We start from the raw sequence: 12,084 nt of genomic DNA, 5'->3' as shown, positions 1-12,084 counted from the left end.
ACCTGGGTTCTCCTTTGTCATGTATCTCACAATACTGTATATAACTGTATCTTACCATGCTATACATGACTGTAACTGGATATGACCTGTAACAATAAGCAAACCTCACCACCAGGGGTGCACTTGCAGGAGACACTCCATACCTATCTCACTGTGGTATATAAAGGGAGGTCTCAGGCAAGTGCAGCACTGGAGAGCTGGAATTAAAGGTGCAGGTCCTGAGTGACCTTGACTTCAGCATGTGTCTCGCGTAAGTCAGTACATTAGAGTCAGGACTTAACAGTGGCGACGAATTACGGGATCACAGAATCCACAGAATGGCTACCAACAGCTCAGATGAGAAATACAATGCTGGAGACAATTGGGATGACTTTATAGAAAGGCTCCAGCAAAGCTTTGTGACCAAAGACTGGCTGGGCGATTATAAGGCAGACAAGAGAAGAGCCCATCACTTGACAAGCTGTGGCTCGAAAACATACGCTTTAATGAAAGACCTGCTGGCACCCGAGAAGCCAGCAAGCAAGTTGTTTGAGGAGTTGAGCACACTGGTGAGAGACCACCTGAAGCCAGCGAGCAGTCTACACATGGCCAGACACAGGTTCTACAACGACAGACACTGTGTGGGCCAAAGCATACCCGAATTTGTGGCGGAACTGCGGAGGCTGTCTAGTTCATGTGAGTTCCCCGATGAACTAAGGAGAGAAGTACTGAGAGACTTTTTTATTGAAGGAATAGGCCACGCAGGCATATTCTGAAAGCTTATAGACACTAAGAACTTGACTCTAGATGCAGCAGCACTGGTCACACAGACGTTCTTGGCAGGTGAAGAAGAAACGAGGCTGATCTATACTTCGGGTACGACAACCAACGAGGCATCGGAACAAGGGGTTCACATTGTGAAACAAACCGCTACCCCCACACACAGACAAAGGCAGGAGAGCAGGCCTTCAACAGCAGACAGTGGCGCCAGAAGCCATCAAAATCAAGGGCCACATGAACGGCCGATCACACCTCATCAACCCACAATGCAAGCAATCAACAACAGATTGAGAGAAGCTCAAGGGAGATCAGCCAGACGCAGCTCATCCTTCGGGAACAATGGAAACGGTCTGTGTTGGAGATGTGGGGGAACGCACTCAACCAGGGTGTGTTGATTTCAGCATGCCATTTGCAGAAACTGCAACTACACAGGGCATCTGGCTTGCATGTGCAGAAAAACAGCAGCTCGGCTGGTATACGAATCGGAAGGGTCAGAAAGCGGACCAGAAGACGGTTGGAACAGTGCATGGGACGCCGAGGTACAGTGGGTTAACACGATCAATGTCCACTATTCTTACACCAAGACGCCTCCAATTATGATGAGGGTTCTACTCAATGGGATACCCGTCAACATGGACCTGGACACGGGGGCCAGTCAATCCCTCGAGCGTTCAACAATTTGAACAGCTGTGGCCGCACAAAAGCAACAGACCAAAACTCACAAAGATCGACACCAAACTAAGGACCTATACTAAAGAAATCGTCCCAGTCCTCGGCAGTGCCATGCTCTCAGTCACACACAAAGGGATGGTGCACCGACTTTCTATGTGGATTGCTCCCAGGGATCTCCCAGCACTGTTGGGGAGAAGCTGGCTAGCAGAACATAATTGGAAATGGGATGATGTTCACGCCATGTCGTCAGAGGAACGGACCTCCTGCACAACAGTTCTAAGCCGTTTTGAACATCTCTTTCAGCCAGGTGTGGGCACCTTCAAAGGGGCTACATCACACAGAATGCCAGACCGGTCCATCACAAGGCGAGAGCTGTGCCTTATGTGATGAGGGAAAAGATTGAAAACGAACTGGACCGGCTTCTGCGGGAAGGCATAATTTCTCCCATGGAATTCAGCGACTGGGCAAGCCCCATTGTCTCCGTCATGAAGTCTGATGGATCCGTGCGAATCTGTGGGAATTACAAGTCTACCATAAACAGAGTCTCCCTACAGGACCAATACCCGCTGCCCAAAGCGAAGGACCTATTTGCCACGTTGGCTGGAGGAAACTTTTCTCGAAACTTGGGTATATGACGCAAGAACTGACCGAAGAGTCTAAGCTACTCACCACTATCAACACACATTGAGGCCTTTTTGTGTACAATCGATGCCCATTCGACATCAGGTCGGCAGCTGCTATATTCCAGCGCAACATGGAAAGTCCTGGGGACGGTTGTGTTTCAAGATCACGGGCAGGGACACCGACTCTCATCTCCGCAATCTTGAGGAAGTACTAAGTCGATTGGATCGGGTAGGACTAAGAGTTAAGAAATCCAAGTGTCTGTTTCTCGTGCCTGAGGTTGAATTTTTGGGCAGAAGAATTGCCGCTGATGGAATCCGCCCAACAGAGTCCAAAACCGAAGCGATTCGCCTGGCACCCAGACCCCGGAATGTCTCGGAACTGCGCACCTTTCTCGGGCTACTCAATTACTTTGGGAACTTTATGCAGAACTTGAGCACACTACTGCAGCCTCTCCATGTGCTACTCAGAAAGGGGTGCAATTGGTTTTGGGGGACACCCAAGAACGGGCCCTCAATAAGGCACGCAACCTTCTATGTTCCAAGAGTGTTTTAGCCTTTTTTGACCCAGGTAAAAAGTTAGTCCTTACGTGTGATGTGTCAGTGTACGGAGTCGGGTGCGTTTTACAGCACGTCAATGATGCGGGTAAATTGCAGCCCGTTGCTTATGCCTCCAGATCACTTTCGCGGGCGGAGCGCGGGTACGGTATGGTTGAGAAGGAGGCGCTCGTGTGCTTGTACGGTATCAAAAAGATGCACCAATACCTTTTCGGGGCCAAGTTTGCGTTAGAAACCGACTACAAACCCCTCACGTCCCTACTATCCAACTGCAAGGCAATCAACGCCAACGCCTCGGCGCGCATTCAGCGGTGGGCACTCATGCTGGCGGCTTACGACTACACGATAAGGCACAGACCAGGCACAGACAACTGTGTTGACGCGCTTGGCAGGCTACCCCTGGCGACCACAGAAGGGTCCGACGAACAGGACTGTGAGATGGTCATGGCAATCAATGCCTTTGAATCCACAGGTTCGCCCATGACGGCTCGCCAAATCAGAGCCTGGATGACCAGCGACCCCACGTTATCTGCAGTTAAAAGATGCGTTTTAATCGGTGACTGGGCAGAGGCTCGCGATGCCTGCCCCGAGGAGATCAAACCCTTCCATAGGCGCATGATTGAACTCTCACTACAGGCAGACTGCCTGATGTGGGGCAGCCGAGTAGTTGTGCCCTTATGAGGCAGGGAGGCGTTTGTCTGGGAGCTCCATCGCGAGCACCCAGGGATCGTCCTAATGAAGGCCACAGCCAGATCTCATGTCTGGTGGCCTGGCACTGACGCAGACTTGGAGCTCTGCGTCCGTCGGTGCACCATTTGTGCCCAACTCAGTAATGCCCCCAGGGAGGCCCGTCTAAGCCCCTGGCCCTGGCCCTGGCCCACCAAACCGTGGTCGCTGGCATACAGATCTCGACCGCATTCGTTGACTGGGGATCCCCCTGCGCAACTATTGATGAAACAAATCTTAAAGAATAGGCTCTCGTTAATCCTCCCAGACATGCATGAAATTGTTGAGGCTATGGGGGCCCATTCATGGGCAAAATGTTCCTCGTAGTCATTGATGCATTTTCAAAATGGATCGAGTGCACCATTTTAAACTCGAGCACCACCTCCACTACTGTGGAGTGCCTTAGAACCATGTTTGCAATGCACGGCATTCCTGACATATTGGTCAGTGATAATGGTCCGTGCTTCACCAGCGCAGAATTTCACGATTTTATAGTTGACCACGGTATAAATCACGTTAAGATGGCACCTTTCAAGCCAGCCTCCAATGGCCAGGTGGAGCGAGCAGTGCAGATCATTAAACAAGGCATGCTCAGAATCCAAGGTCCCACACTGCAGAGCTGCCTGTCGCGACTGCAGCTGGCATACAGATCTCGTCCGCATTCGTTGACTGGGGTTCCCCCCGCGCAACTATTGATGAAACGAATCTTAAAGACCAGGCTCTCGTTAATCCTCCCAGACATGCATGAAATTGTTGAGGCAAAGCGTTAAAAGCTAACTGAGTACCATGACCAAAATTCGAGCGAGAGGTGGAATGAGATAGGGGACAAAGTGTTTGTGCTAAACTATGGCCGGGGTCCCAAATGGCTTGCAGGGACAGTAACAGACAAAGAGGGAAACAGGCTACTGGTTGGACAAATGGGCAATGGCCAAACCTGCCGGAGGCAAGTAAAAAGTAGATTCACTGATAACACTGAAAAACCAGAGGCAGACTACAATGTGGAACTCACACCACACCTGGTGGACAGACAGGTGGAACAACCTGAGGAAAGGGCCGTCTCAACAGACAGCCCAGGCGAGATACCAGCAATCACACCGAACGAAACAGACAGCCCAGGCGAGATACCAGCAATCACACCGAACGAAAAACAGGCACCAAGACAAACAACTGAACCACAACTAAGACGCTCCACGTGAGAGCGCAGACCAACTGAGGGACTGAATCTATAAAGGCAATAAGACCTTGGGGGAGGGTGATGTCATGTATCTCACATTACTGTATATAACTGTATCTCACCATGCTATACATGACTGTAGCTGGATATGACCTGTAACAATAAGCATACCTTACCACCAGGGGTGCACTTGCAGGAGACACTCCATACCTGCCCCACTGAGGTATATAAAGGGAGGTCTCAGGCAAGTGCAACACTGGAGAGCTGAATTAAAGGTGCAGGTCCTGAGTGACCTTGGCTTCAGCATGTGTCTCGTGTAAGTCAGTACATTAGAGTCAGGACTTAACACCCTTACTCTGTTTTCTTCTTCTTAGGCAGTCCCTCGGAGTCGAAGATAACTTGCTTCCACATTAACTTGAGTTGTAAGGTGGCTGATGAGTCCAATGCGGGATCTACAGACTCTGTCACAAGTGGGACAGGTGGTGGTTGCAGGGATAGGTGTGTGGGGTGCTTGGTTTGCCGAACACTCCTTCCACTGTTTGTACTTGATTTTTGCGTGCTCCTGACGAAGAAACTCAAAGTGTCCGGCGCCTTCCCGAATGCTTCTTCTCCACTTTGAGCGGTCGTGGGCCTGGGATCCCCAAGAGTCGGTGGGGATGTTACATTTTTTCCCAGGATGCTTTGAGGATGTCCTTGAAGTGTTTTCTCTGCCCTCCTGAGGCTCGCTTGCCGTGATGGAACTCAGAGTAGCGAGTCTGTTTCCGGAGTCTTGTATCAGGCATGCGGACTACGTGGCCCGTCCTTTGGAGCTGATTGAGCGCGATTGATTAAGTACCTCTTCTTTATCTATTTTTATCCTCTCCAATAGTGCTACTGCCTCCTCCTTTACTGCTACATTGGCAGACACACAACCTGCTCTGCCATATCTTGGTCTATATTATTGATATCTACTTTTTAATCTGTCGTAAGTGGTTTTTTTACACATTAACTTGCACTAAAACAATGGACACAATTTTAAATGCCTACTTCCTCAAGCTTACGTGGGCCACTATAAGTATGGAGGCAAAAAGCAGCACCTCCTTCCCCCTCTGCACTCTCCGGGTCATATATGCTCTTTTAACAGCCTTCCCAACTTGTCCTAGTACCTTCAAAGATTTGTGTACAGACATCGCCAGGTCTCTCTGTTCCTGCACCCCTTTTAAAATGGTACAATTTAGTTCATATTGCCTCTCCTCATTCTTCCTATCGAAATGTATCACTTTACACTTCTCTGCATTAAATTTAATCTGCTATGTGTCTGCCCATTTCACCAGTCTGTCTATATCCTCCTGAAGTCTGACGCTGTCCTCCTCATTGTTTACTATATTTCTGATTTTCGTATTTCCTGAGAAACTAGAAATTATGCCCTGTATACCAAAGTCCAGAACATTTAATATATATCAAAAAGAGCAGGGGTCCAAACACCAAACCTTGGGTAACACGTTTGACTCCGGCTCAGAAAGCTGCGTGTTCAAATCACGTCTGGGGTCACAGTTATTTCGATATTGTTTGGCGGACCAGGCTCGAGGGGCCAAATGATCTACTCCTGCTCCTATTCTTATGTAACACCTGTAAAGTCCTGTCCCTACAGTACAGACTCACACGAGGCACATGCTGAAGTCAAGGTCACTCAGGACCTGCACCTTTATTACACAGCTCTCGAATGGCACACTTGCCTGAGACCTGTCTTTATATACCTGTGTAGAACAGGTATATCCAGTGTCTCCTGCAAGTGCACCCCTGGTGGTAAGGTAAGCTTGTGGTTACAGGTCATATCTGGTTACAGTCATGTATAGCATGGTAAGATACAGTTATGTACAGTAGTGTGAGATACATGACATCACCCTCCCCCAAGGTCTTATTGTCTTTATAGGTTCAGTCTCTCAGGTGGTCTACGCTCTCGCGTGGAGCGTCTTAGTTGTGGTTCAGTTGTTTGCCTTGGTGCTTGTTTTTCTTTCGGTGTGATTGCTGGTATCTCGCCTGGGCTGCCTGTTTCATTCAGTATGATTGTTGTTGACTCGCCTGGGCTGTCTGTTGGGATTGGCCGATCCTCAGGTTGTTCCCTCTGTCTGTCCACCAGGTGTGGTGTGAGTTCCACATTGTCGTCTGCCTCTGGTTCAGCAGTGTTGTTGGTAAATCTACTTTTGATTTGGTCTACATGCCTCCGGCAGGTTTGGCCATTGTCCATTTGTACCACCAGTAGCCTGTTTCCTTCCTTTTCTGTTACTGTCCCTGCAAGCCATTTGGGACCCCTGCCGTAGTTTAGCACAAACACTGTGTCCCCAATCACATTCCACCTCCCCCTCGAATTTCGGTCATGGTACTCAGTTTGCTTGCGGCGCTTTGCCTCAACGATTTCGTGCATGTCTGGGAGGATTAATGAGAGCCTTGTTTTTAAGGTCCGTTTCATCAATAGTTGCGCGGGGGGAACCCCAGTCAATGAATGTGGACGAGATTTGTATGCCAGCAGCAGTCGCGACAGGTGGCCGTGCAGCGTGGGACCCTGGATTTTGAGCATGCCTTGTTTAATGATTTGCATTGCTTGCTACGCCTGGCCGTTGGAGGCCGGCTTAAACGGTGCCGTCTTAACGTGGTTTACGTCGTGGTCATTTATGAAATCTTAGAATTCTGCACTGGTGAAGCACGGACCATTATCACTGACCAATGTGTCAGGAATGCCGTGTGTTGCGAACATGGTTCCAAGGCTCTCCACAGTGGTGGAGGTGGTGCTCGAGTTTAAAATGGTGCATTCGATCCACTTTGAAAATGCATCTACAACTATGAGGAACATTTTGCCCATGAATGGGCCCGCATAGTCTACGTGCACCCGCGACCACAATTTGGTGGGCCAGGGCCAAGGGCTTAGACGGGCCTCCCTGGGGCATTACTGAGTTGGGCACAAATGGTGCATCGTTGGACGCAGAGCTCCAAGTCCGCGTCAATGCCGGGCCACCAGACATGGGATCTGGCTATGGCCTTCATGAGAACGATCCCCGGGTGCTCGCGGTGGAGCTCCCGGACAAATGCCTCTCTGCCTCGCAGAGGCATAACTACTCGGCTGCCCCACATCAGGCAGTCTGCCTGTAGTGAGAGTTCATGCATGCGCCTATGGAAAAGTTTGATCTCCTCGGGGCAGGCATCGCGAGCCTCTGCCCAGTCACCAGTTAAGACACATCTTTTTACTAAGGATACCGTGGGGTCGCTGGTCGTCCAGGCTCTGATTTGGCGAGCCGTCATGGGCGAACCTGTGGACTCAAAGGCATTGATTGCCATGACTATTTCACAGTCCTGTTCGTCAGACCCTTCCGTGGTCGCCAGGGGTAGCCTGCTAAGCGCGTCGGCACAGTTGTCTGTGCCTGGTCTGTGCCTTATCGTGTAGTCGTAAGACTCCAGCATGAGTGCCCACCGTTGAATGTGCATCGAGGCGTTGGCGTTTATTGCCTTGCTCTCGGATAGTAGGGACGTGAGGGGCTTGTGAGTGGTTTCTAACGTGAACTTGGCCCCGAAAAGGTATTGGTGCATCTTTTTGACACAAGTTCGCGAGAAACAGGCACTTGGATTTCTTAACTCTTAGGCCTACCCAATCCAACCGCTTTAGTACTTCCTCCAAATTGCGGAGATGGGAGTTGGTGTCCCTGCCCGTGATAAGTATGTCGCCTTGAAATACAACCGTCCCTGGGATGGACTTGAGCAGACTCTCCATGTTGCGCTGAAATATAGCAGCTGCCAACCTGATGCCGAATGGGCATCGATTGTACATGAAAAGGTCTCGATGTGTGTTGATGGTGGTGAGTAGCTTAGACTCTTCGGTCAGTTCTTGCGTCATATACGCAGATGTGAGATCTAGTTTTGAGAAAAGTTTTCCTCCAGCCAACGTGGCAAATAGGTCTTCCGCTCTGGGCAGCGGGTATTGGTCCTGTAGCGAGACTCTGTTTATGGTAGATTTGTAATCCCCACAGATTCGTACGGATCCATCAGGCTTCATGACTGGGACGATGGGACTTGCCCAGTTGCTAAATTCCACGGGTGAGATAATGCCTTCCCGTAGAAGCCTGTCCAGTTCATGTTCAATCTTTTCCCTCATCACATAGGGCACAGCTCTAGCCTTGTGATGGACCGGTCTAGCATCCTGCGTGATGGAGATATTGACTTTAGCCCCTTTGAAGGTGCCCACACCTGGCTGAAAGAGATGTTCAAATCGACTTAGAACTGTTGAGCAGGAGGTCCGTTCCTCTGACGACATGGCGCGAACATCATCCCATTTCCAATTTAGTTTTGCCAGCCAGCTTCTCCCCAGCAGTGCTGGGAGATCTCCAGGGACAATCCACAGGGGAAGTCGGTTCACTGTCCCTTTGTGTGTGACTGAGAGCATAGCGCTGCCAAGGACTGGGAAGATTTCTTTGGTATAGGTCCTTAGTTTGGTGTCGACCCTTGTGAATTTTGGTCTGTCGCTTTTGTGCGGCCACAGCTGTTCAAATTGTTGAGCGTCATGAGAGATTGACTCGCTCCCGTATCCAGCTCCATGTTGACGGGTATCCCATTCAGTAGGACCCTCATCATTATTGGAGGCGTCTTGTTGTAAGAGCAGTGGCCATTGATCATGTTGACCCGCTGTACCTCGGTGTCCCGGGTATTGTCCCCACCGTCTTCTGATCCGCTTTCCGACCCCTCCGATTCGTATACCAGCCGAGCTGCCGTTTTTCTGCACATGCGGGCCAGATGTCCTGTATAGTTGCAGTTTCTGCAAACAGAATGCTGAAATTGACACCCCCTTGTTGAGTGCCTTCCCCCACATCTCCAGCACAGACCGCTTCCATTGTTTCCAAAGGATGAGCTGTGTTTGGCTGATCTCTCTTGAGCTTCTCTCAGTTTGTAGTTGATTGCTCGCATTGTGGGTTGATGAGGTGTGAACGGCCGTTCATGTGGCCCTTGATGGCTTCTGGCACCACTGCCTGCTGTTGAGGGCCTGCTCTCCTGCCTTTGTCTGTGTGTGGGGGTAGCAGCTTGTTTCACGCTGTGAACTCCTTGTTCCGATGTTTCGTTAGTTGTCGTACCCGCAGTGTAGATCAACCTCGTTTCTTCTTCTCCTGCCAAGAATGTCTGTGCAACCAGTGCTACTGCCTCTAGGGTCAAGTTCTTGGTTTCTATGAGCTTTCGGAATATGCTTGCGTGGCCTATTCCTTCAATATAAAAGTCTCTCAGTACTTCTCTCCTTAGTTCATCGGAGAACTCACATAAGCTAGCCAACCTCCGAAGTTCCGCCATGAAGTCGTGTATGCTCTGGCCCACACAACGTCTGTAGTTGTAGAACCTGTGTCTGGCCATGTGTAGGCTGCTCACTGGCTTCAGGTGGTCTCTTACCATTGTGCTCAACTCTTCAAACGACTTGTTTGCTGGTTTCTCGGGTGCCAGCAGGTCCTTCATTAAGGCGTATGTTTTCGAGCCACAGCTGGTCAAGAGATGGGCTCTTCTCTTGTCTGCCTTATCATCGCCTCACCAGTCTTTGGTTACAAAGCTTTGCTGGAGCCTTTCTATAAAGTCCTCCCAATTATCTCCAGCATTGTATTTTTCATCTGAGCCGTTGGTAGCCATTCTGTGGATTCTGTGATCCCGTAACTCGTCGCCACTGTAAAGTCCTGACCCTGCAGTACAGACTTACATGAGGCATATGCTAAAGTCAAGGTCACTCAGGACCTGCACCTTTATTACACAGCTCTCGAATGGCACACTTGCCTGAGACCTGTCTTTATATACCTGTGTGGTAAGGTAAGCTTGTGGTTACAAGTCATATCTGGTTACAGTCATGTATAGCATGGTAAGATACAGTTATGTACAGTAGTGTGAGATACATGACAACACCACTGTATAATTCCCTCCAATCTGAAAAACAACTATTCACCATTACTCTCTGCTTTCTGTCCCTTAGCCAATTTTGTATCCATGCTGCCATTGTCCCTTTAATCCCATGGTCCTTTAATTTTGCTAACAAGTCTATTATATGGTACTTTGGCAACTGACTTCCCTCATCAACCCTCTTCATTGCTTCATCGAAGAACTCAATCAAATTAGTCAAACACGATTTGCCTTTAACAAATTTGTGCTGACTTTCAGCTCATAATTAGCCCATAATTTTCCAAGTGACAATTAATTTTGTCTCGAATTATTGTCTCTAACTGCTGACATTAGGCTGCCTGGGCTGTAGATGATGGGTTCATCACTCCCTCCTTTGTTAAACAGGGCAAAACATTTGCAATCCTCCAGTTCTCTGGAACCACCTGCATATCCAAGGAGGATTGGAAGATTGTGACCAGAACCTCTGGAATTTCCATCCTTACTTTCTTTAGTAACCTAGGATGCATCCCATCTGGCCCAGATGACCTTTCTACTTTGAGAACTGCCAGCCTTTTAAGTACATCCTCTTTATTTACTTTTATCCTATCCAATATCGCTACTGCCTCCTCCTTTACTGCTACATTGACAGCATCCTCTTCTCTAGTGACGGCAGATACAAAGTACATATTTAGTACCTCTGCCTCCACAGGATCATCTCCTTTTTGGTCCCTAATCAGCCCCATACTTCCTTTGACTTCCCTTTTACTATTTATGTGTTGATAAAAGACTTCCCTATATGTTCGCCGCTAATATATTCTCATGCCCTTTCTTTGCCCCTCATTCTCTTTTTTAGATCTCTTTACTTTCTATATTCACCTTGGTTCTCTACAGTATTACGAACCATACAATTTTTATAAGCCTCCTTTTTCTGTCTCATTTTAAACTCTATGGGGCCGAAATTGCCCTCCGCCTGAAACGGGGTGGACGCACCACTGTTGGCCGTCCATTACCACCGATATGATTGCAGTGGTAATAAGATCGAAATTGCCCTTTTTGTGTTCATAAACAGAGCGAAGTCTGAATTCATCGTGGTAATGGCTGTTTGCAGTGGTGTGGTGTTTGCACTGTGAAATTCCTTTCATTTAGTTGATGCAAAACCATCATGCTTACGATGTAGCTGCTCCCTGGCCTTCTTAAAGGGCAGGTTTTGCAGCTGTGTCTTCAGTTCGTCTTGACTTTTCTTTGCACAGGATGGCCGCTGCCCTGGAAGCTCAGAATGCTCTCATGCACTCTGGGCAACAGGGCACGGAGCCTCTGATGGCTTCCAGAGTGTGGCTGCTGTCATGCGGCTGTGTCCATGACGGTTCACCGGGGGCCGAAGGGTTTTACCACACCCCACCGACCTGTGGTCCAACAGCTTGGTGGGAGAGGTGGGGTTCTGCCCCGGGGGAATGGCACTGGTTCCTCAGACCAGGATACTGATGTTGCCTCTGCAGTTCACATCAGCCCTGAGCCGAGAGCTGCCAGTGCGCAATTGCTGCCAACCATGGCTTTGGCCCCCAGCCACTTCCGCCTGAAGGCACACAGGAGGATGTGGCCCATTCTTCAGCCAGCCCTTCCAGGGCCACAGCTGATCGGGGGCATCCAAGAAGGACATCTGCAGCTTCCTCTCGACACATACAATCGCCTTCCCAAAGCCATGAG

The sequence above is a fragment of the Pristiophorus japonicus genome, chromosome 4 (genome assembly GCF_044704955.1).
Source record: "Pristiophorus japonicus isolate sPriJap1 chromosome 4, sPriJap1.hap1, whole genome shotgun sequence".
Classification (NCBI taxonomy): domain Eukaryota; kingdom Metazoa; phylum Chordata; class Chondrichthyes; family Pristiophoridae; genus Pristiophorus; species Pristiophorus japonicus.
Note: the sequence above shows the minus strand (reverse complement) of the source record.